Source organism: Hyla sarda, chromosome 4 (assembly GCF_029499605.1).
Source record: "Hyla sarda isolate aHylSar1 chromosome 4, aHylSar1.hap1, whole genome shotgun sequence".
In the NCBI taxonomy this organism is placed as follows: Eukaryota; Metazoa; Chordata; class Amphibia; order Anura; family Hylidae; genus Hyla; species Hyla sarda.
The window spans coordinates 246,795,609-246,817,362 of record NC_079192.1 but is presented as its reverse complement, the minus strand read 5'-3'; the positions used below and the strand labels follow the sequence as shown (position 1 = coordinate 246,817,362).

The window sequence follows — 21,754 nt, the reverse complement described above, 5'->3', positions numbered from 1 at the left end:
ATCTACTTATAAATTCAGGTTGGTGCAAGTGACTCTGCTGTAAGATTGCCTTTAATAGTAGGGAGTATAGGTAGGTGCAGACATTAGTAGCAGCCCCCCTGTAGACCGCAGCCCCCCCCCCATTGTAGCCAGCAGATGACACCCCCCCCTTGTAGATAGCAGGACCCTCCCCCTTGTAGCCAGCAGACACCCCCACCCCTGGTAGATAGCAGGACCCCCCCTTGTAGATAGCAGGGCCCCCCTTGTAGTTTCTCACTTGCACTTGTCCAGTATCGCCGCTTTGCAGCCCCGTACTCATCACTGCCGCTGCCCCGTTCTGCCGTCCACATCATGGCGCCTTATGGAGGAGCATGTGACATACACGTCACTCTGCTTCCTCCGTAGCGTTACGCTGGGTGCAGTTGTGTGTCCCATGCTCCTCCATAAGACTCCATGATGCGGACGGCAGAACTGGGCAGTGGCAGTGATGTGGATGGCAGAACGGGGCATCTTCCCCTTATATCTTTTTTTTTTTTTTTTTCTGCTACATTAAGTGAACAAAAATCAGCAATTCTGGGCGTTGGTAATTTTTTTTTTTACATGTGACTCCAGTTGTTGCCCAGACAACCTAGGGCTGTAGGGCATGCTGGGAGTAGTATTTTTGTAACAGCTGGAGACTCAGATGTACTTTTTTACTTTTAGTCACTGATCAATGCTATGCTATAGGATCCTATAGCACAGCACTGACCAATGTTATCGGTGCTCCATTACCACATGCTGCTAAGGCCTGCATTATTGGAGCACTGATCACACAGGACGGACGAAGGTAGGGAACCTCTACCCGTCCTCTCAGCTGAACTGGACCCCGCGGGTCACCGTGGGTGTCCCGATCAGCTCCTCTGAGCTACCGCGGATTGTTTTCAGCATTTGACACTGTGATCAACTTTGATCGCGGCGTCTAAAGGGTTAATGCTGGACATCACATGGGTCAGTGGTGTCCAGCATTAGCTAGTATGAAGCGAGCTCAGCTCCTGAGCTCGCTTCATACGCCCGCTGCATGGCTGTGTGGTATTCACACGGCAGTCAGCCGTGTAAGTGTTAAGTCACCTCATCTCAGCGATCGGCACTACTGGGAGGAATGACAGTGGGCCCGTAACGGAGGGCCTGAACCACACCGCACAAGACTGGGGGGGGGGGGGGGGGGAGAGTCTGGACCGCACCACACAAGACTGGGGGGTGGTCCTGAATCGTGCTGCACAAGACTGGGAGGGCCTGGAGCCGCACAAGACCGGGGGGGGGGGGGGGGGCTGAACCACGCCGCACGAGACCAGAGTATCACACCGGAGTGTTGAAAACCACCCTCCTATTCTAGGCCATGCCCACCAAAAGTGGCAGGAAATTTACCTTGGCCAAAAGGGGCATTTTTGTCCAGTAATTTTCGGTGGCCGGAATTTCGGTGCATCCCTAGTAAGAAGTACAGAATTCTGTATCTGTATTACAGCCACAACCCCCGGCCCGAGTGCTGGTGCACTCCCCCACCCCCCCCCCCCCCAGTGAGGCCGGAACTTGCAGTATTGAATCAAAAATCCATCTGTATTTTGCGAGCCGAAGCAGAATCTTTTCCAGAACATTGGCAACTAGAAGTCTAAGCCATTTATCTAAGTGATAGTTTCTGTAGCACATGCATGAATATTTATAAATTTCTTTCAATCCCTGAAAACAAAGCTGTCATGTTTGAACATATACTTAAAGTTTAAATGAGGTTTGAAAAAAATGTGGCATAGTGACATGTCAGATCTGCTTTGATCCATTGAATCTTGGTACTTAGGCCCCACATCTTTTCTTATAACTATGTATTCTGCTGTTCCTCTATTATTAGAAATATATGACTAAATAGACAACTGAGTGTTACCGCTTATGGGACTGCTCGTTACAGTCATGTGGGCATGCTGGGCCCAGCTCCAAACCTTATTGCACGCACAAGGCGATCACAGATTAAAGCTTCTGACGTGTTACTTAAAAAGCAAACCAATTTAGTAGGTTGAATCCAGCATGGTTGTCTCCATATAGCTCATTAACCAGGATCTCATGTCTGTGTTTGACCATGTTTTCTATGTGTATGTCCATTTTGTACTGTCTTTTTAAACCAGTCTCCTTTAGGATTAGACCCAAGCAGCGTTTTAACAGTGAACTTTTTACTTACTTGAATGAATAAATATGCTTTTTGCCTAGTAGACAGGGCTTTGCCATGACTGTTTATATCCTCAGACAATTATTAGGATACAAAGAGCTGACCAGGATGCTTGCGTCATATGTGATTTATAATCCCATAAAAACATGCTCCCTTTTTAGGGGACACTAATTATATTTGTTGTAAGTCTCTGGCTGACATTTTACGATGCAGTGTAAAGTGTACAAAAATATTTTAAAGAGTTGTATTTTTGATGTCTTGCAGGCTGTGTTTACATCCGTAAGGCTCATAATCAAAGCAAAGTCCATATGACTCCCCTTATGTCTGGAAAACCTATTTACAAAAAAATATTAATTATCATACCTTCTATGTGAGTCATTTCATCTAAACAAAACCACTCTGAATAATCTCCGCAAAGTGTTTTTCGGAACAATTCAGCTGATTAATCTGATCCTAGGAAATATATTTGCTTAGTTATTCTAAATACCTGGGGGGCACTAACTCTCTATTGAAGTGCTAAGCGGCGAGTTTGCAGCCCTGCAATGCCCTACAGTAAAAGGCAAAGGCAAACCTAATAAATAGGTTTTTTTGCAACAATATGCCGAATCTCCTATGGCATACTTATTATTTAGCGAGGGAGCAAAACCTTATTAGAGCCAAACCTAAACCATAAGATTCTGTTACTTCGCTTTAACAGTATTTTATAGAGTAACTAAAATATGTTCTATCAAGTCCTGTTTAATTGCCTTTTATTAAACGAAAGTAGGCTAATAACAGTATATATATTTTCATGTATAGTACACACCAATCAGCCATAACAATAACTTCATCTTGCTCCTATCAACATTCACATCATGGGAGTTATTTAGTGGCCGCAAATTAACCTAACTGTAAAACATGAGCAAAGGAGCTGTGCCAGTGCCATCAGTTATGGGGGCCAGGCAAATATGATTGATTTTGCTATCCCTATGATAGACAATAAATCACTGATTGGTGAAGTGCTGACACTCGACACCCCCTGCCGATCAGCTGTTTGGTTTCCTGCACTAACAGGGCTGGTACCACATTACTTGTGCTCAGTTTTTGTTCAAGCTGACACAGTTACTAAACAGTGAACAGAGCCAGCTGCCTCCGGACCTGTTGACTGTCCAGTGTGGGTGCCAAACTACTGCTTGGTGAGGTGCTGGGTGCCAGCATCCGGACAATCTGTGAATGATAGCCTATCCACAGGATAAGCCATCAGTCATATTAGCCAAGAAAACCCCTTTTAGATTATTAGATCTCAGGATCCATGCTGACAGTAGCACACACCACTAAAAAGTTAATGGTGGCCGTGATGGAAAGGTGCCAGAACACACAGTGCATCTCAGCTTAATGTGTATGCTCAGAAATGAAGGATAAAAATTGAGAGAAAGGGGGCACTCCCTTTGTAAGAAGAACAAGACTCTGTAGGTCCCTCCACCACACCTAGGTGATTTTACTCACCCATTTGTGCAAATCTCTGGTGAGAGTTGGTGGGTAGAGGTATTGGGAGGCTGCTGCACTCTGACCGGGACTGGACTCTTGGTGGAAGAGCCAGTAAGCGACACAAATAACTCAAAAAGGGCAAAAACAGTCTTAAGAGGCGCTGCTTTTGGAGGTCACAAAACGGAGAGACTCATATACAGAACTCTTCAATTACTGTTGGGTGCAAGAGATGTTGGAGAGGATCCTGTGTGATTAAATACAAGCACAGGAAACAAAAAACAGCAAAAAGAGAGAAAAAATATAAAATGAAAATAAAAATAAAATGGAGAGTGAAGATTTGTATTCTAAGAGAAATAACGAATATATGGATGGAATTTATAAATGTATGGAAAAATTGGACAAATCACATGGTGTGTGTACTGTGGTTCATATACATGTGTGGCGGTCCTGTCAAAAAATGTAAAATAAATAGGACAGATTACATAATTATGTGCCATGGCTGATGTATGCAACACTGAAGGAGCAGAACATTTTTTTGTATATATACATATATAAATGTGGAGTGATGTTATGATGACAATGCTCCCTACAATATTAATAATGGAATAAAAGTTCCTTTCGTAAGTTGAGGCCATGGGGCATTCTGGAATTGAAGTTAAATTGCCAGAAGGCTTCTTTATCCAAAAGTTTACGTTGGATGTCACCTCCTCTGATATTCATGTGTATTTTCTCAATGGCATATATTTGAATGGGACTTATGTCCCTGTTATGTTCATGTATAAAATGAAGTGATGCACTTGATCGATTCCTTATGGCTATATTGGTGACCTAATTGACATGTTCTAGGAAACTTGTTTTTAATTTGCGTGTTGTGCAACCCACATATTTCTTGCAGCACATTTCACATTCTATAATGTAGATACAGTGAGTTGTGTTGCAATTAAGATGATTCTTAATTTTATATGTTCGGGTTCCATCCAAGTTCTGAAAAGTTTTTCACACTTTGGCAAATTTGCATGTGCGGCATACAGAAGAGCCGCAATGATAAAAGCCCATGGTGCATAACCAAGAAGATGTTTTTTCTGATTGTGATGTGACTATACTAGGTGAGAGGAGGTCACCCAAAGTGGGAGCTTTTTTAGGGACTATGCGACAACCTGATTTGAGTATTTCCAATATACATGGATCCTCTTTTAATAAATGTAAATTATTATTGTCTGATTCTTTTAAAGTCTGGTGTATATGTAATACTTAAAGTTGGTACTGTGGTTTTGTTGTTCTTGGAATTTTGTTTTTCATTAAAAGTTCTTGTTAGTAAATTATTTCTGTCTTTTTTTATAACATGTTGATATGCTTGACGTAAGTGTTTCGGTTTGTAGCCACGTAGTTGTAGTCTAGATGTTAACTGTGTGGCTTCATTTTTGAATTCACTGATATCTGAACAATTGCGTCTAAGTCTTGTGAGTTCTCCTACGGGAATAGCTTTGACTGTGTGTGGGGGGTGGTTGGAATCTGCCCTTAGAATAGTATTTCCTGAGCAGGGTTTGCGGTAAGTGGAGGTGATGAGTGGGCTACTGGCAATCCCTCTCAATTGCAAGTCCAAGAATGCCGCACTGTAAGAATGGAGCTCAAAAGTAAATCTGATATTGAATGAATTGGAGTTGAGATAATCTACAAAAAGTGGTACGGGAGAGACGTCCCCCCTCCAAATGAGGAGGAGGTCGTCTATGTATCTCCTGTACCACTTTATGTGATCAGAATACGGATTATCCACTGTATAGATGAACAGCCCCTCCCAGTAAGACATTGTTAGATTTGCCAGAGAGGGGGAATGCCGTGCCCCCATCGAAACTTCACTGGACTGTAAGTAAAATGTGGAATCAAAAGTGAAGAAATTGTGTGTTATGAGGAACAAGTTACTTTTAAAATGAAGGTGGTCAATTCCTGTGTATAATGTAAATAGTAAGAAAAAAGACATTACTGAAAAATAGCAGCACACCCAATAATACCAATTGAACATTTTTATTAGTACACTTCAGTACAAAAAACAAATTGCGCATTCAGGGCTAAACAGATACTGGACACGCACGTTAAAACCATTAAAAACCTGGCTAAAAGCCAGTGCACAGCTAAGGGGAGGGGCCATGAACCCCCTCACCTATATAGACACCCGTCCTCTATGGTCAAATAAATTACAAGCCAGAACCTAGCATATAGTAGATCAATATCAATGTATGAGCAAGGTGGCTAAATACCAAACATGCAATAATGGATATAGCAAAGCACACATGCCCATACAGATATAAGGGAACACTTCTGACAATAATAATAGTACTCAATATAGTGATACCAAACCAAGGCAACACCTATACTTGCATGTCCTAAAATGTCATAACAGAAGCTAGCGTCCCAGACCAAGGTCAGTGGTGGAGGACGGGGTCACAAGGAACCCCACGCGTTCCATTGCCTGGAAATGGCAACTTCCTCAGGGGTAGCTGAGAGGGGGCATGATGAGAGGGGGGCATGATGAGACAGGGGTGGGGGAATGATGATAGGGTAAGGGGGGATGGGTGTAAATGTGTCACAGGGGCTAATAAAAGGGGAGGAATGATCTGGCACTGGAAGGGGGGACCAAACTGAAGTTCAGGCGAAATCAAAGTTAGAGGGATGATATGGCATTTAGTCTGTCATTTATCTTATATGTATTTTTTATTTACCTAAATTTCCTTATTAAAATGGGGATGCGTGTTATACGCCAGTGCGTGTTATACACCAATAAATACGGTAATTCCTTTAGAGCCGCTCGCTCATTAAAATTTAAATTTTGTCTAGGCATGGGGCAAGAGTCTAGTTTCTGTTTTAATTCCACCAAATCCTTTTCAATTTGATTTTGAAACTTGTCCATTCCCTCTGTCCTGAACTGTATGGGATAGAAGTATGGATTGCTAGTGGTATAGTGGTCATTGCGGGATACGGTAGGGGACTGTTCTCCCAAATCCGTTAAATCCCACAATGCAACCAACGCTTGTTGCTCCACAAAATCCATACCTCTATGTTCATTAGGCCCATTTGGGATGAATTCCCTAGTATGAATATTAGTAGTAAAACAAATGTCACTTAACAGTAAGAATGCGTACAAATCTATTTATGTCACACAAAGTTGAATAAACATCCAGAGAATTGGAGAAAAATTCAAACCCCGTTCTAATACTGAAATGTGATATTCAGACAGATTTTTGGAGGATAAATTCAACACCCCCCTAGATTTGACCACAGGTAAATCATTCCTGTTAGTCCCAATCAAATTGTAACCTTCGGTATGTTTGTGACTTCCTCTTCTTACTTTCTTTCTGGGGTTTTGGTTTCACATTGAGTTTCTTGGCTTTCCGAAAATAAGAAATTCTAGTATCAGATTGCGGGGAGGGATTTTCAGATCCAGGACTTGCTCCCAACAGCTGTAGGTACCCTGATTGAGAACCACTGGTCTTTTTGAATGGATGCAGCTCATTTATGTTTCAATGGGTGGGGTGGCTGATGTGTGGGAGGTAGGAGAATTGAATTGTGGGATTTGTAGTAAAAAAAAAGAAAAGTCAAGCAGGAAATACTAGTTCACAAACAGCTAGCCACAGTATTATGGTAATCTCACAACATAGCCATTTAGCCCCAAGACAAGTGCAGATCCTTCCTGAGCATGTCCATTACTGCCTGCCAGGTACGTACTAAAATCACCGTATGGGGGATTACCCCTTTAACAATTGTCAGGTCCACTTCAAGTCCTGTAAATTGCATGGTGGTTCCAGGGATGGAACATCCTTTCTAGCACATCCCACAGACGATCGATCAGAGTCACACCTGGGGAGTTTCAGGCCATCTCAAACTCTTTCATGATTCCCCAAAACATTTTAGCAGTATGGTAGGGTGCATTTCTTACTGAAAAAGGCAACTGCCATTAAGGGGAAAGTGTTATCAGGAAGGGGTGCACATGGTGGTAGGTTGTACCATACTGTATATTCAAATAAAAAATAATGCATGTGACCCTCATATTCTAAAATAAATACAGACCCCAGATCAGACCCTAAGTTAATATCGACTGTAGAGCAGATCTCTTTTATAAAGACTCTGTAAATAAGTACACATCTAAGACCAAATACCCTAAAGAAATACAGACCCCAGACCTGACTCCCTAACTCAGTACAAACACCAGTCTCTCTAAAGTAAAAGAGGGACATTTATTAAGGTATTTATAGCCTTTTTTTTTTTTTTTTTTTTTTTTTGCTTACACTGGGCAGACAAAAAGTCACACATGCACCTAAGCCCTTTTTTGCTACGACTTTTGTGGGTAAGCAAAAAAGTTACAAACAGCCTTACCTAAGCAAATTTCAGTTTTCACTTTGCAGTGGTCACAAATTTATGATGTGCAAAAGTCGCACTTGGTCAAAATAAAGTTGCAAACCCCTGGAGTACAAAACTCCCGTACGTAAGCAAATTTTAAGTCGCAAAAAAGTCTCACAAAGTCTTACCTGTTTTTTTTTTTTTTTTGTTTGTTTTGTTTTGTTTATATGCTCCAAATTTATCAACCCCCTGTGATAGTATGATAAATATGCAAAACTAAAGCAAAAAAAAGCCTTCAAAATTTGAACTTGCTTACCAAAGCAAACAATGATAAATGTCCCCCATAGAACCTAGATAAGAGACCCTTAGAATTGATTTTTAGCAGACTAGACATAGATCCCATACCAAACATTAAAGAAATCCATATCCCGGACCCCACCTAATACGGACACTATTTAGTACAGACCCCAGACTGTCTTTATGGTCTAGCCTTTTACAGTTTTTAAAGACAATAAAACTAGAATCTTGTCTGTAAATCTTTGTTTGTCTTTGTTGCCATCTAGTTTGTATTGTTGCTTATTCATAGCACATAATCTGTGATGGTTTTGCCCAATGTTAGTTTTTTTACATTTAAAGGGTAGCTCCCACCATCCTATTATTTTTTTTTGATAGCCCGTTCCCCCCGCTACGGCACTAGCCCGTTCCCTCCTTCCCCCCCCCCCCCCTGCCCCGCATACCCCGTTCCCTCATTACACTTGCAGTTACTGCAGAGTCCGTCAGCGGGCGTGCAGGGACAGCGGCAGCAACGAGGCGGCGGCGATGTGCGGGAGGAGTGGCCTCCCAGCCAGTGGCCGGGGAGCCAATGCGCTCGCTCCTGCCTGTCTGATTGACAGGCTGGGAGCGAGTGCAGCCTAACTGAAAAAGGACTGATTGCTACTCCAAAATCAGTCCTTTTTCAGTAGCCGTTTTTTAAATGTAAATTAAACCTTTTTAATGAAAAAAATAAAAAAAATAAAAGTATATTAGAGATATGTTGTAGTACATAAATACTTATGTACTACAACATATCAAAAAATAAAGTTGGTGACAGTGCCCATTTAAGTGTCATAGTCAAACCACACTTGATTCTCTGTTATTTCTTTTTTGCATAGTGAGCACTGCAGTTAACTTTACAAGAGGGTATTCATAAACTTGTTTATTGCTGAACTATGTAGACAGATCTAAATTAAAGCACAAGCATTTCTAGCATAAAGGCTTTGTTGTTTTAGAAGAGATTTCACAACAATGCTTGGCAGTCTCAAACATGGCTGAGAAAATATATTTTTTACTGCAAAGGGTAAAATATTCAACAGATGTAGAGTTACTGGATCTACTATGACTATGAACTGGCATTCAATCTATGATATCTGTAAGTTCTAAAAATCAGAACTAAAATATAGAGAAGTTGGCACAGTAAAAGAGGAATAATTCATTTTTGAAGACACAAGATTATTTGCTATAGTATGATATAATAAACATATGTTGCTTCTGGAAGTATACTTTAAATGGGATCCCCATAGTTTCAAATATTCCTAATCTAGCCTTTTAGTAGTAAATGGAGGGGCAGTTACAGTGAAAATTAAAAACAATTGCATTAAAACTTCCTTTTTCTGTTGACAAATATGAAATCTGTCAGGGAGCAGGAAGGAGAGGGAGTTATCCATAGCCCATATGGGCCTATTAAATGCAGCATCGTCATATATATAATCAGCAGGCACCCGGCACAAATGCCCAGGGGGGTCATCAGACCCCCCCCCATGTCGGCGATTTGCGCCTATTCCGGGTCATACGGGTCTATGGTGACCTGGTGACCCGGAATATAAGGGGGATTGCGGTTGTCTAAGACACCCACGATCCCCCTGAAGGGATAGGAGTGAGGTGGCAGGGGTGCCACCCCTCCTATCCCTGCTATTGGGCATCAAGACGCGACGACCAATAGCAGATCGGAGGCGGGGGGTGTAACTTTTGCTTTCCCCGTCCTGCCCACCCATAATAGATGGGGCAGAACGGGGAAACGACAGAGGACCGACGCCGAAGATCCACTTACCCATCGGCGATGGCAGCGGTTAGCGATCGTGGTGGCAGCAGGCGGCAGAAGAGGATGGCTATGTGGCTTTCTGGATCCTACGGAAGCCGGTGAGTGGCCTAGCAACATCTGGAGGGCTACAGTCTGAGACCACTATACAGTGGTCTCTATACTGTAGCCCTCCAGACGTTGCAAAACTACAGTGATCTCTAAACAATGGCCATCTAGATCTTGCAAAACTACAACTCCTAGCATGCCCAAACAGCATGCTGGGAGTTGTAGTTCTGCAGCATCTGGAGTGCCGCTGTTTGGAGATCACTGTGCAGTGGGCTCTAAACTATAGCCCTCCAGATGTTGCAAAACTGCAAATCCCAGCATGCCCAAACAGCAAACAGCTGTCTCGGCATGCTGGGAGTTGTAGTTGTGTACCTCCAGCTGTTGCATAACTACATCTCCCAGCATGCCCTTCAGCGATCAGTACATGCTGGGAGTTGTAGTTTTGCAACAGCTGGAGGCACACATGTTCTGTTACCAAACTCAGTATTTTCCAACCAAACTGAAGGTTTTCCAACCAGTGTGCCCTCAGCTGTTGCAAAAGTACAACTCCAAGCGTGTACGGTCTGTCAGTACATCCTGGTTGCCCCCCCCATGTGAATGTACAAGGTACATTCACACGGGCAGGTTTACAGTAAGTTTCCTGCTTCGAGTTTGGGCTGCGGCAAATTTTTTTGCCTCAGCGCAAACTCCTAGCGGGATACTCACTGTAACCCGCCAGTGCGAATGTACCCTAAAAACACTACACTACGCTGATACATAATAAAGGGTAAAACACTACATAAACACCCCCTTACACTGTCCCCCCCAATAAAAATGAAAAACGTATCGTACGGCAGTGTTTCCAAAACGGAGCCTCCAGCTGTTGCAAAACAACAACTCCCAGCATTTCCGGACAGCCACTGACTGTCCAGGCATGCTGGGAATTTAGCAACAGCTGGAGGCACCCTGTTTGGGAATCACTGGTGTAGAATAGCCATCCCTATTTTAGTCCTCAAATGCGCATGGCGCTCTCTCACTTCAGAGCCCTGTCGTATTTCAAGAAAACAGTTTAGGGCCACACATGGGGTATTTCCGTACTCTGGAGAAATTGCACTACAAATTTTGGGGGGCTTTTTCTCCTTTTATCCCTTATGAAAAGGAAAAGTTGGGGTCTACACAAGCCTGTTAGTGTAAAAAAATTTAAATTTTTACACTAACATGCTGATGTTGCCGCATACTTTATATTTACACAAGCGGTAAAAGCAAAAAAAAACCAAAATTTGTAACGCAATTTCTCCTGAGTACGGAAATACCCCATATGTGAGCGTAAAATGCTCTGCGGACGCACAACAAGGCTCAGGAGTGAGAGCGCACTATGTACATTTGAGGCCCAAATTGGTGATTTGCACAGGGGTGGCTGATTTTACAGCGGTTCTGACAGAAACGCAAAACAATAAATACCCACATGTGACCCCATTTTGGAAACTACCCCTCACGGAACGTAAAAAGGGGTATAGTGAGCCTTAACACCGCACAGGTGTTTGACAAATTGGATGGGGAAAATGAAGAAAAAAATTTTTTTTCACTAAAATGCTGGTGTTACCCTACATTTTTCATTTTCACAAGGGAAAATAGGAAAAAAGCCCCCCAAAATTTGTAACCCCATTTCTTCTGAGTAAGAAAATACCCCATATGTGGATGTTAAGTGCTCTGTGGGTGAACTACAATGCTTAGAAGAGAGGGATCGCCATTGGGATTTTGGAGAGAGAATGTGTCTGAAATTGAAGGCCACGTGTGTTTACAAAGCCCCCATAGTGCCAGAACAATGGACCCCCTCCCCACATGTAACACCATTTTGGAAACTACACCCCTCACGTAATGTAATAAGGGGTACAGTGAGCATTTGCACCCCACAGGTGTCTGACAGATTTTTGGAACAGTTGTCCGTGAAAATGAAAAATTTTATTTTTCATTTGCACAGCCCACTATTCCAAAGATCTGTCAAACACCAGTGGGGTGTAAATACTCACTGCACCCCTTATTAAATTCTGTGAGGGTTGTAGTTTCCAAAATGGGGTCACATGTGGGGAGGTCCAGTGTTCTGGCACTACGGGGGGCTTTGTAAACACACATGTCCCCTGAATCCCATTCCAAACAAATTCACTCTCCGAAAGCTCAATGGCGCTCCTTCTTATACTCAGAAGAAGTGGGGTTACAAATTTTGGGGGTCATTTACTCCTATTACCCCTTGTAAAAAAAATAAATTCATTTACACATCCAACTTTAACAAAAAGTCGTCAAACACCTGTGGGGTGTTAAGGCTCACCGTACCCCTTGTTACGTTCCTTGAGGGGTGTAGTTTCCAAAATAGTATGCCATGTGTTTTTTTTTTTTTTTTTTTTTTGCTGTCCTGGCACCATAGGGGCTTCCTAAAGGTGACATGCCCCCCAAAAACCATTTCAGAAAAACTCACTCTCCAAAATCCCAGTGTCGCTCCTTCCCTTCTGAGCCCTCTACTTTGCCCGCTTTACACTTTACATACACATATGAGGTATTTTCTTACTCTAGAGAAATTGGGTTACAAATTTTATGAAGATTTCTCTCCTTTTACCCCTTGTAAAAATTCAAAAACTGGGTTTACAAGAACATGCGAGTGTAAAAAATGATATTGCTCCTATTCCTGTGAAACACCTAAAAGGTTAACACAATTTCTGACTATCATTTTGGATACTTTGGGGGGTGTAGTTTTTATAATTGGGTGATTTATTGGGTATTTCTAATATGAAGGCCCTTCAAATCCACTTCAAATTTGAACTGGTCCCTGAAAAATTCAGATTTTGAAAATGTTGCGAAGAATTGGAAAATTGCTGCTGTACTTTGAAGCCCTCTGATGTCTTCCAAAAGTAAAAACATGTCAACTTTATGATGTAATCATAAAGTATTTATTTGGAATGTCTTTTTTCCTGGTAAGCAGAGAGCTTCAAAGTTATAAAAATGCTAAATTTTCAATTTTTCTTCAAATTTTGGAATTTTTCACCAAGAAATGATGCAAGTATCTATGAAATTTTAACACTAACATAAAGTAGAATATGTCACGAAAAAACATTCTCAGAATCAGAATGAAAGGTAAAAGGATCCCAGAGTTATTAATGCTTAAAGTGACAATGGTCAGATGTGCAAAAAACGCTCTGGTCCTTAAAGCCAAAATGGGCCTGGTCCTTAAGGGGTTAACACCTTAAAGGGGTGTTCCAGGAATTTTTTAAATTTGACTATGCTGCAGGGGCTGTAAAGTTAGTGTAGTTCATAATATAGTATAGTTTTCTCACAATTGTTCTGTGATTTTCATATTTCTTTATTTTTGTACTGCTTTTTGAAAAGTCAAACTTTTTAAACAAGTATTAAGTCCATATGGCTGTATTTGTGTGAGGGACTGGAGTTTACCATGCCCCTCCACTTTTAGGCGGGCGTACAGGAATTTGTGCAGGGGGCGTGAGTATTTAATGCCCCCTGCAACTCAAGTGGGGCGTACATGGTGGTTTTGCGGAATGGATGCAGCTCCACATGTGCATAGGGGTGTCCGAGGGGTAAGAGTCGGTATCAGGCATTCAGATGTGCAGTCGGGTGCTGCAGCGTTACGGGCAGGGACACCTCTGCCTGCCAGGAGCAAAGGTTTTAGTTTGACGCCAGTGTTCTGCGGCAGGCTTATGAATTTTCTGCCAATTTTCGTCACTCCGGCACCCAGCTGTTGCTGTGTCTACTCCGGATGTCGCGGTTCCGGCTTCTGGTGTAGCCCGTCAGCTGCCTCAGTGCCGGATGGTGGGCTGCGCGTCACCCATGGGGACACAGAGTAAGTGATGGTTTGCTGTGTCCAGGGAGGAGTGGAGGTGTTTGGGGGCTGTGGAGGTTAGTCTGGTGGGGCAGAGGTGGTGTAGCTGTCAGGAAGGAGAAGGTATAGTTCCAGGAGTCCGTTAGTATGCTGGCTCGCAGTGAGGGACCTGTGCTAGTTTTAGGTCATGGGTGCCATCAGTATGGTGGCACTCATGCATGGGCACTGTTTTCTCCTCCAGGCCAGCAGCTCTGCTCTGGTTCCTGTGGGTTTGCGCAGAACTGGTTTGAAAAAATAAATACATTTGGTATAGGTGGTTGTTTACCAGTCATACCTGCCATGTCTGCAGAGAGATGAACCACAAGGTTATTGTTTACTGACACATCTTCAGGTCAATAACATCTAGTTACATAGGTGGTTGTATGCCCGTAGTACCTGCCACGCCTGCAGCGTGATACACCTCAATGTAGTTGTTTTTGACAAGTCTTCACAGCAAGAACATCTCATCATATAGGTGCTTGTATACTTGTGGCTGCAGGGGAATCACTGTACAAGTAACTTGTTACTGACACTGTCTTAGGGCAGTTGGTAGATACATGTCACATACAAAGGTATGACTGTCTGAGTTACTTTGGTTAATTTCACGTGAAACGCTTTATGCGAGTCCCGTTTAGTCTACAGGTGAACTGGCGTCACGATAATCATCATAAAAGGTTTGTCATGTTGTCAGGTTTTCGCGTATCTTTTCCTAACCGTTTGTTTTTGCCTCTTAAAGGGGTGCTCCGCCCTAGACCTCTTATCCCCTATCCAAAGGATAAGGGATAAGTTGTCTGATCGCGGGGGTCCCGCTGCTGGGGACCCCTTTGATCTCTCCTGCAGCCCCCTGAGTCATCACTGGACGGAGCTAAGTTTGCTCCGTGCGTGATAACTCACGGGCCAGAGTATACAGGAGATAGTGTGGGGTCCCCAGCAGCGGGACCCCCGCGATCAGACATCTTATACCCTATCCTTTGGATAGGGAATAAGATGTCTAGGGCGAAGTACCCCTTTAATGGCAGGGACATCAGATAGCACTATGCATGTCTGATAAGCATCTAACTGTTTCCCTCTTGCCGTGCTATTGAAGGTAAGTCTGTTAATCTGTACAGCAGCTGGTATGTCAGCTTGATTTAGCTTTGGTGTCGTGTCGTTCTCTGAGTGGGTGAGACTATCACAGCTTCTCAGTACCAGGTACCGTCTCACGTGGTCACTAGTTGGCAGTTGCAGGTTGTCTGTCTCACAACATACAGTCCAGTGTAGCGTATGTGATGATTGCTGCAGCGTGTGTGTGTGGTATTCGTTTAGGATAATTATGAACATTGTTATTCATCCTGCTAGGTTTGTCTTTTGCCCTCTATAGGCGTGCCCTCGGACGCGGTTTATGGCACACCTCTGACAGCTTTGCTAAGGTTATTGTATTTATACAGGTATATATGCAACATTTCCGGCCACGAGAATGACTGCAAGCCCTGAGTACAAGTATTAAGCCCATAGGGCTTTATTTGTGCGAGGGGCTGGAGTTTACCATGCCACTCTACCTTTAGGTGGACGTACAGGAAGTTGTGCAGGGGGCATGAGTATTTAACGCCCCCAGCATCTCAAATGGGGTGTACATGATGGGTTTTGTGGAACCCTCCCATCCCTCCTTTATTTTATTTAATTATGTACAGGTTATGCCCTCTATATGGCACACCTCTGACACCTCTGTATTTATGCAGGTTTGTTTGCAATGTTCCCGGCCACGAGCACGAGTGTAAGCCCTGAGTACAAACTAAGTATGTTAAAAATGCTGTATTCTGACCCCCTATAACTTTTGAATTTTCTGTATATGGGGCTAATTTTTTTGTGCCATGATCATAGCCAACATAAGTGAAAGGGGTTGTCTTGTGACTTGACTATCACCAGAAGTCTATCTTTGATTTGATTTTCAGGACTTGCAGGACCCCATTTATTAACTGTGATGCAGCACGATTCAGTAAGTGCAATGTGGTAGTCATTGGCTGCGCAACCAAAGTTGCTGTGTAATGCTAGTCTTAACTGAAGTTATAAGCAACAAAATCACAATTTTCAAAATGCTGTTTTGCTGTGTCCTTTGCTGAGGTTCTTAGGCAAGGTTCACATCTGCTTTTCTATTCATTGGATCTGTCTGGGAGCATAAAATACAAACAAAAAACAAACAGAGCCTACAGATTTGCTGCAGGATGGACACCATTAACTTCTGATGCAGATGTGCAACACCATATGTGAACTTGTTGTTTATTTATTTTTTTACTGTAAGTGTACATTTGCACATGTGTATTTTGAAGTAAATCAGCAGCAGAAACAGCAGCAAAATACAAACGTGAACATACCCTGGAGCACAGTTACAACAGGCCTTGGCTTGAACAGCCTTAAAGGCATCCATTTTTTTTTGAACTGGTGCCAGAAAGTTAAACAGATTTGTAAATTACTTCTATTTAAAAATCTTAAACCTTCCTGTACTTATTAGCAGCTGTATGCTAGATAGGAAATTATTTTCTTTTAAAAAAAAAATTTTGTCCACAGTGCTCTCTGACACCTCTGTCTGTATCAGGAACTGTCCAGAGCAGCATAGGTTTGCTATGGGGATTTTCTCCTGCTCTGGATAGTTCCTGATATGGCCATCAGGTGTCAGCAGAGAGCACTGTGGACAAGACAAAAAAAGAAATTAAAAAAGAAAAGAATTTCCTCTAGCATACAGCCGCTAATAAGTACTGGAAGGGTAAAGATTTTTTTATAGAATTAATTTACATATCTGCTTAACTTTCTGGCACCAGTTGATTTAAAAAAAAAATGTTTTCCACCGGAGTACCCCTTTAAGAGCTAGGGATATTTATCAGGCACATATATCATACTACCTTATAATCAGTAAGTCTCAGACATCTTTCATATTAATAACATCTTACATAGTGCCGGAACTTGTTCCTGTACGAGTATTGATAAGTTTGCTCCCTTATGTTTTATTCATTTCTACAACATTTTTCAGTTGTCAAGACTCTAAATTGTTCCTATAAGTAAATATGTTTAGTTCTGGGATAAGTTCGACCACATTACCACGTCAAGGCTATAATTTTATAACACAACAGAAAAACTTGTTAACATTCACCATAAAAGCACAGCATGCAGTTGCTAAAGAGGACCTCTCATGATCGTTTTATAATCCTCCCATTTCACTGCCCCTTATCATGATAAACCACCCTCTGTCTTTATTTTTATTATCTTTTAGTTTTCTACCTTGATATTGTGCTGTATTTTCTGCTCAGTCTCAATCAAATTCACAGACTGGGAAGGGTCGTTACCCAGCAGGCTGTGACATCATCTGAAGCCATATAGGGGAGAACTTCCTCCCTCATTCTGCTATACACAGCTCAGAGCAGTTCAGTGTAAGAGAAGCTATGATTGGCTAAGGCCCCCTTAGCACTCCAGACTGAATTTCATGATTTTGGACTTCTGCCAGGCCAGTAGGAGTCCAAAGTCTGTGCAAGAGATGGGGGGAAATGTGCTGTGGACAAGTAGGAAGACACCTAGTGGCAGCTTTTTTCAACCCAAATGACGCATAGGAAACTTCATTTTTTTTATCAAAGTATATTAGAAAGATTTTTTTATTTACCATAAGGAGTGCAATAGCAAAAATTAGTTTTAATGATAGTGCCCATTTAAGGAGTTAAATTGTCGGCAGTGTCACCTGCAATGGCCTGGTAGTGCAGGTGACACTGAGTAAAACTATGCTCACCATGCCTCTCCCCCTCTTCCCCGCACTGTAATGGAGTTTTCTGCGCATGTGGTGCTTCCGGGTGTGTGTACCCAGGAAACTGCACATGTGCAGAAGACTTCATTACAGAGTGGGGAGGAGGGGGAGAGGTTGAGGGAGGCAATGAATATTGACTAGTTGGGCTGAGTGCTGAAGGAACATTACTGACATCACCACACCCAAGGCAAGGACTGTAACCCCGCCTATGCTACAAAGTGCTCATTTGCATATTCTGAAAAATTAAGATAACAGGCAAACAGATCAAAGACCATTTATGAATTGCCCGCTCAGACATTGACTGGCCGCAGGGGTGACTCATCTAAGCCAGTGATTGGCTAAGCAGATAGTTCCTGCATAATCTCCACTTCTCAGTATGGAACAATATTTGATTCAATAATTTTGTTTTTAACATGCATTTTAGTGGTAAATCAATGTTTATTGCATAGGAAACACAAAATCAAAAAACACAAATGTCACCAATAATCAACATTGGCAATAGAAAAGTAAGGCAAGGGTGAACAGTCGCCGCCTATATGGACATCAATCCCAGACTATACGGTATCAAGCGGCAAAAACATACCCCGATATCAATTTGCAAAAAAAAAGAAAAAGAAAAGACAGGAGTAGGTGGGAAAGAAGACCAAAAGTAGTACAGAAAGACAAGAAGAAGCACAAACCAGGGAAGAAGAGACAAGGGAAAGTGAGCAAGGAGGGGAAGGCGGACAAGGGAGGACACGGGGAAGGGGGGATAAGGGTAAGGGATAAGGGAAACAGCAAAGCTGACAGTGAATCAGATAAGCCAGCGGGAGAACTCAGGGGACTCTCTAAAGGCATCCCAGGAGCACCACATATCGAAGAATGCCTCATTGGCATCCTGGTTGAGGGCGACCTACTCCTCCATCCTACGAAACCTGTTGAGTGCCTCCACAAACTCCAGCTTGGAAGGAACCACAGTGGACTTCCAATGACGCAGAATCACAGTTCGAGCTGCACTCAAGAAGTGACGCAATAGACTGCTTTTAGCACGGAATGGAAGAGGGATATAAGGACAGGAGAGCAAGGGTGGGTGAAGGGGCATTAACATGCATTTTAATAATGGTTAATGAACTTTGTTCTGGTGAAACTTAAAAACCTTGATAAAAATACACAATGGGAATCCAGCCTTACTATGGAGGGAAATTTTATAGCATTTGTAGATCATTTGTAAATGAGTTGAATGAAACCCTAACTAATTTGTCATTATTTAACCCTTTCCTATTGCAGCCATTTTTTTCAGTTTCTTTTTCTTTTTTTTTATTTCTTTTTTTTATTCCTGCCTTTCTGGCTCTTCCACAACCTGTTTGTTTCACCAAATTATTATTATTATAATTTATTATTATTATTATTATTATTTTTATTTATTTTTTTGCAAGACAAGCTATAATTTTCAGTTTGGGAGTGCATGTCACTTTTTATTCTGCATTTTCAGATGTGGGATGAGCAAAGCACTAGGGCTGCAAATGACGATTATTTGTAAAAAATCGAGTAGTTGGCTCATTGTTGGATCGATTAAAAATGGGCTTAGCAGATCAGGGAAGGGTTAAAGGGAGGAAGTGAGGGCTGCATTATGAAGAGTTAACTCGGAAAAGAGAGGGGTTAACCTATGAGCCTTGCTGCAGGGGAGATGGAGCAGTTCACAGAACTTAGTGATGGCCATACTCCTTGCACGAGGAAGATCTGTCACTGCACAGGATGGAGAATGGGGCTCCTGAGATGTCAGGACCGACCGTAGGCTTCTTGAGACCCGAGGCGCTGAGGACAAGGAGGCGGTGCCGATTTTCCAACTGCACTTCAGGCTGTGGTCTTAGTGCTGGAGGTAGGCTGCAGATGTTGCAGGCCAGCAGCATCTTCAAAAAGGTATCCAGACGCAACAGAGGGTAAGGGGAGACGGATGGGGACATTTAGGGGCAGACTGAAGGGGCTAAAAGGCACGAAAAGCAATAAAACAGGCCATGTCCCCTAATGATCAAGGCCACTCCCACTAACAATCAATAAATTGATAATACCGATTAGTTGTTGCAGCCCTACAAATCACAGCACCATTTTTTTTATTTACATTTTTTATGCTTAGGTCTTCACTGTGCTGTAATAATGATGCAATTATGGGTGGTCATTATCAACATATATCACTAACAGTTGGTTAGAGCTTGGAGGTATGATCAAAAATGTGTATCACAGTATTTTTGTAAATTATGGCGGTTCCACGGTATTTAACAGTATTTACCCCCCCCCCCCCCCAATCATCATGTGATGGGCGCAGCTTCTCTCCCAACAACCCACCCCCCCAGTTTATCAGCCCAGCGCTGCACTGTCCCCAACATCGGGGGACTAATCATATGTCGCCCGCGAGTGCTTCTCTTCCCCTCTGCCAAATAATTATCAGCCGCTGCGCTGTACTGTACTCTATTCCTGTGCCCGAGCTGCAAATATTAAAAAACAAACTTTAACTCCCCTTCTTCCTACGTTCCCCCCGTTGCTCCAGAACCGGCCTCACGGTCCTCCGCTGCTCTTGCTGCTTTTGCTGCTTCCTGGGGATGGGAACGTCACAGAGCCGTCAGCCTAACACCGGCCGCAGCCCTGTCCCGCCTCGGCAGGTGATAGGCTGAGTGCAATGTCATGTAAGGAGCTGGCTGGCTCCTTACATGACAGTGCGCTCAGCCTATCACCGACCGAGGGGGGACATCGCTGCAGCCGGTGATAGGCTGACGGCTCTGTGATGTCCCCATCCCCAGGAAGCAGCAAGAGGACCGTGAGGCTGGTTCCGGAGCAACGGGGGAACGTAGGAAGAAGTGGAGTTAAAGTTTATTTTGTTTATTTCTGAAGCCCGGGCTCAGGATAGTACAGCACAGTACAGCGCAGTGGCTGATAATTATTTTTTTTGGGGGGGGGAGAGAAGCAGTGCTCGTGGGTGACATATGATTAGTCCCCCGATGTGGGGGACAGCTCAGCGCTGGGCTGATAATTAATTGGGGGGGGGGGAGAGAGAAGCAGAACAGCGCCCACGAGTGACACATGATTAGTTGCCCAATGTGGGGACAGCCGCTGCGGCTGATAATTCATTAATTCGAGGGGGGGGGGGCCCAACCGGTATTGCGGCATGGGAAAAATGTAATATGGTGCAGGATAAAAAATGTGGGTTTCAGTGTGAACCGGTATACCGCCCAGCACTAAGTTGTATGTCATTTTTGTATATATTTCATACACAGTTTTTTTAAATAAGTTAAGATTTTTTTTTTATGTTTTTGGGGTGGCAGAGGATCTTGAATCCCAGAAGTCTGATGTTTCCTATGTTATTGTAGCTGCTGTCTTTGAGCCAAGCTGGAGTTGATAATGTATTTAACTTATGATGGCCTCTGAGAGGACATGGTAAGTTGAAACAATCATATGTCAGGACCATCGTATATTGGGGTACCAACGTGCAAAAAAAAAATATTGCAATATTAACCTCTGTAGGATTCCTACCATAAATGTTTTGTTATTTAGATCACTATCAATGGAAGGCTACCTATGGCTGTATTAACCCCTTAAGGACCTAGGGTGTATGGATACGCCCTGGCTTCCTGGTACTTAAGGACCCAGGACGTATCCATACGTATCAGCAGGCACCCCACGCAAATGCCCAGGGGGATCATCGGACCCCCCCCCATGTCTGCGATCGACGCAAATTGCCGGTGAATTCACACCAGCGATTTGCGCCGATTCAGGGTCTATGGTGACCCGGAATATAAGGGGGATCACGGTTGTCAAAGACACCCACGATCCCCCTGAAGGGATAGGAGTGAGGTGGCAGGGGTGCCACCCCTCCTATCCCTGCTATTGGTCGTCAAGGAGCGACAACCAATAGCAGATCGGGGGTGGGGGGGGTTTACTTTCGGTTTCCCCGCTCTGCCCACCTACAATAGGCAGGGCAGGATGGGGAAACTGACAGGGACCGGTGGCAAAAGATCCAATTACCCATCCAGAGGCTGCGGGCGACAGTGATCGGCAGGCAGCGATATTGTGTGGCTAGCT

At 43.2% G+C, this 21,754-nt stretch overlaps 1 protein-coding gene across 5 annotated transcripts in view; it reads left to right on the top strand.

Moving 5' to 3' along the window:
* Positions 1-21,754, top strand: part of MDFIC (MyoD family inhibitor domain containing) — a 164,142-nt gene that overhangs the window by 39,524 nt on the left and 102,864 nt on the right. The window contains exons 1-2 of one of the 5 annotated variants that reach the window (XM_056573862.1): positions 14,972-15,022; positions 15,296-15,344. The exons of 3 other annotated variants lie outside the window; for them this stretch is intronic. The gene's annotated coding sequence lies outside the window, so the exon portion shown is untranslated. Of the gene's footprint in view, positions 1-14,395; positions 14,508-14,971; positions 15,023-15,295; positions 15,345-21,754 lie in introns of those variants that run through there. One more of the 5 variants, XM_056573863.1, reaches the window with a different exon arrangement.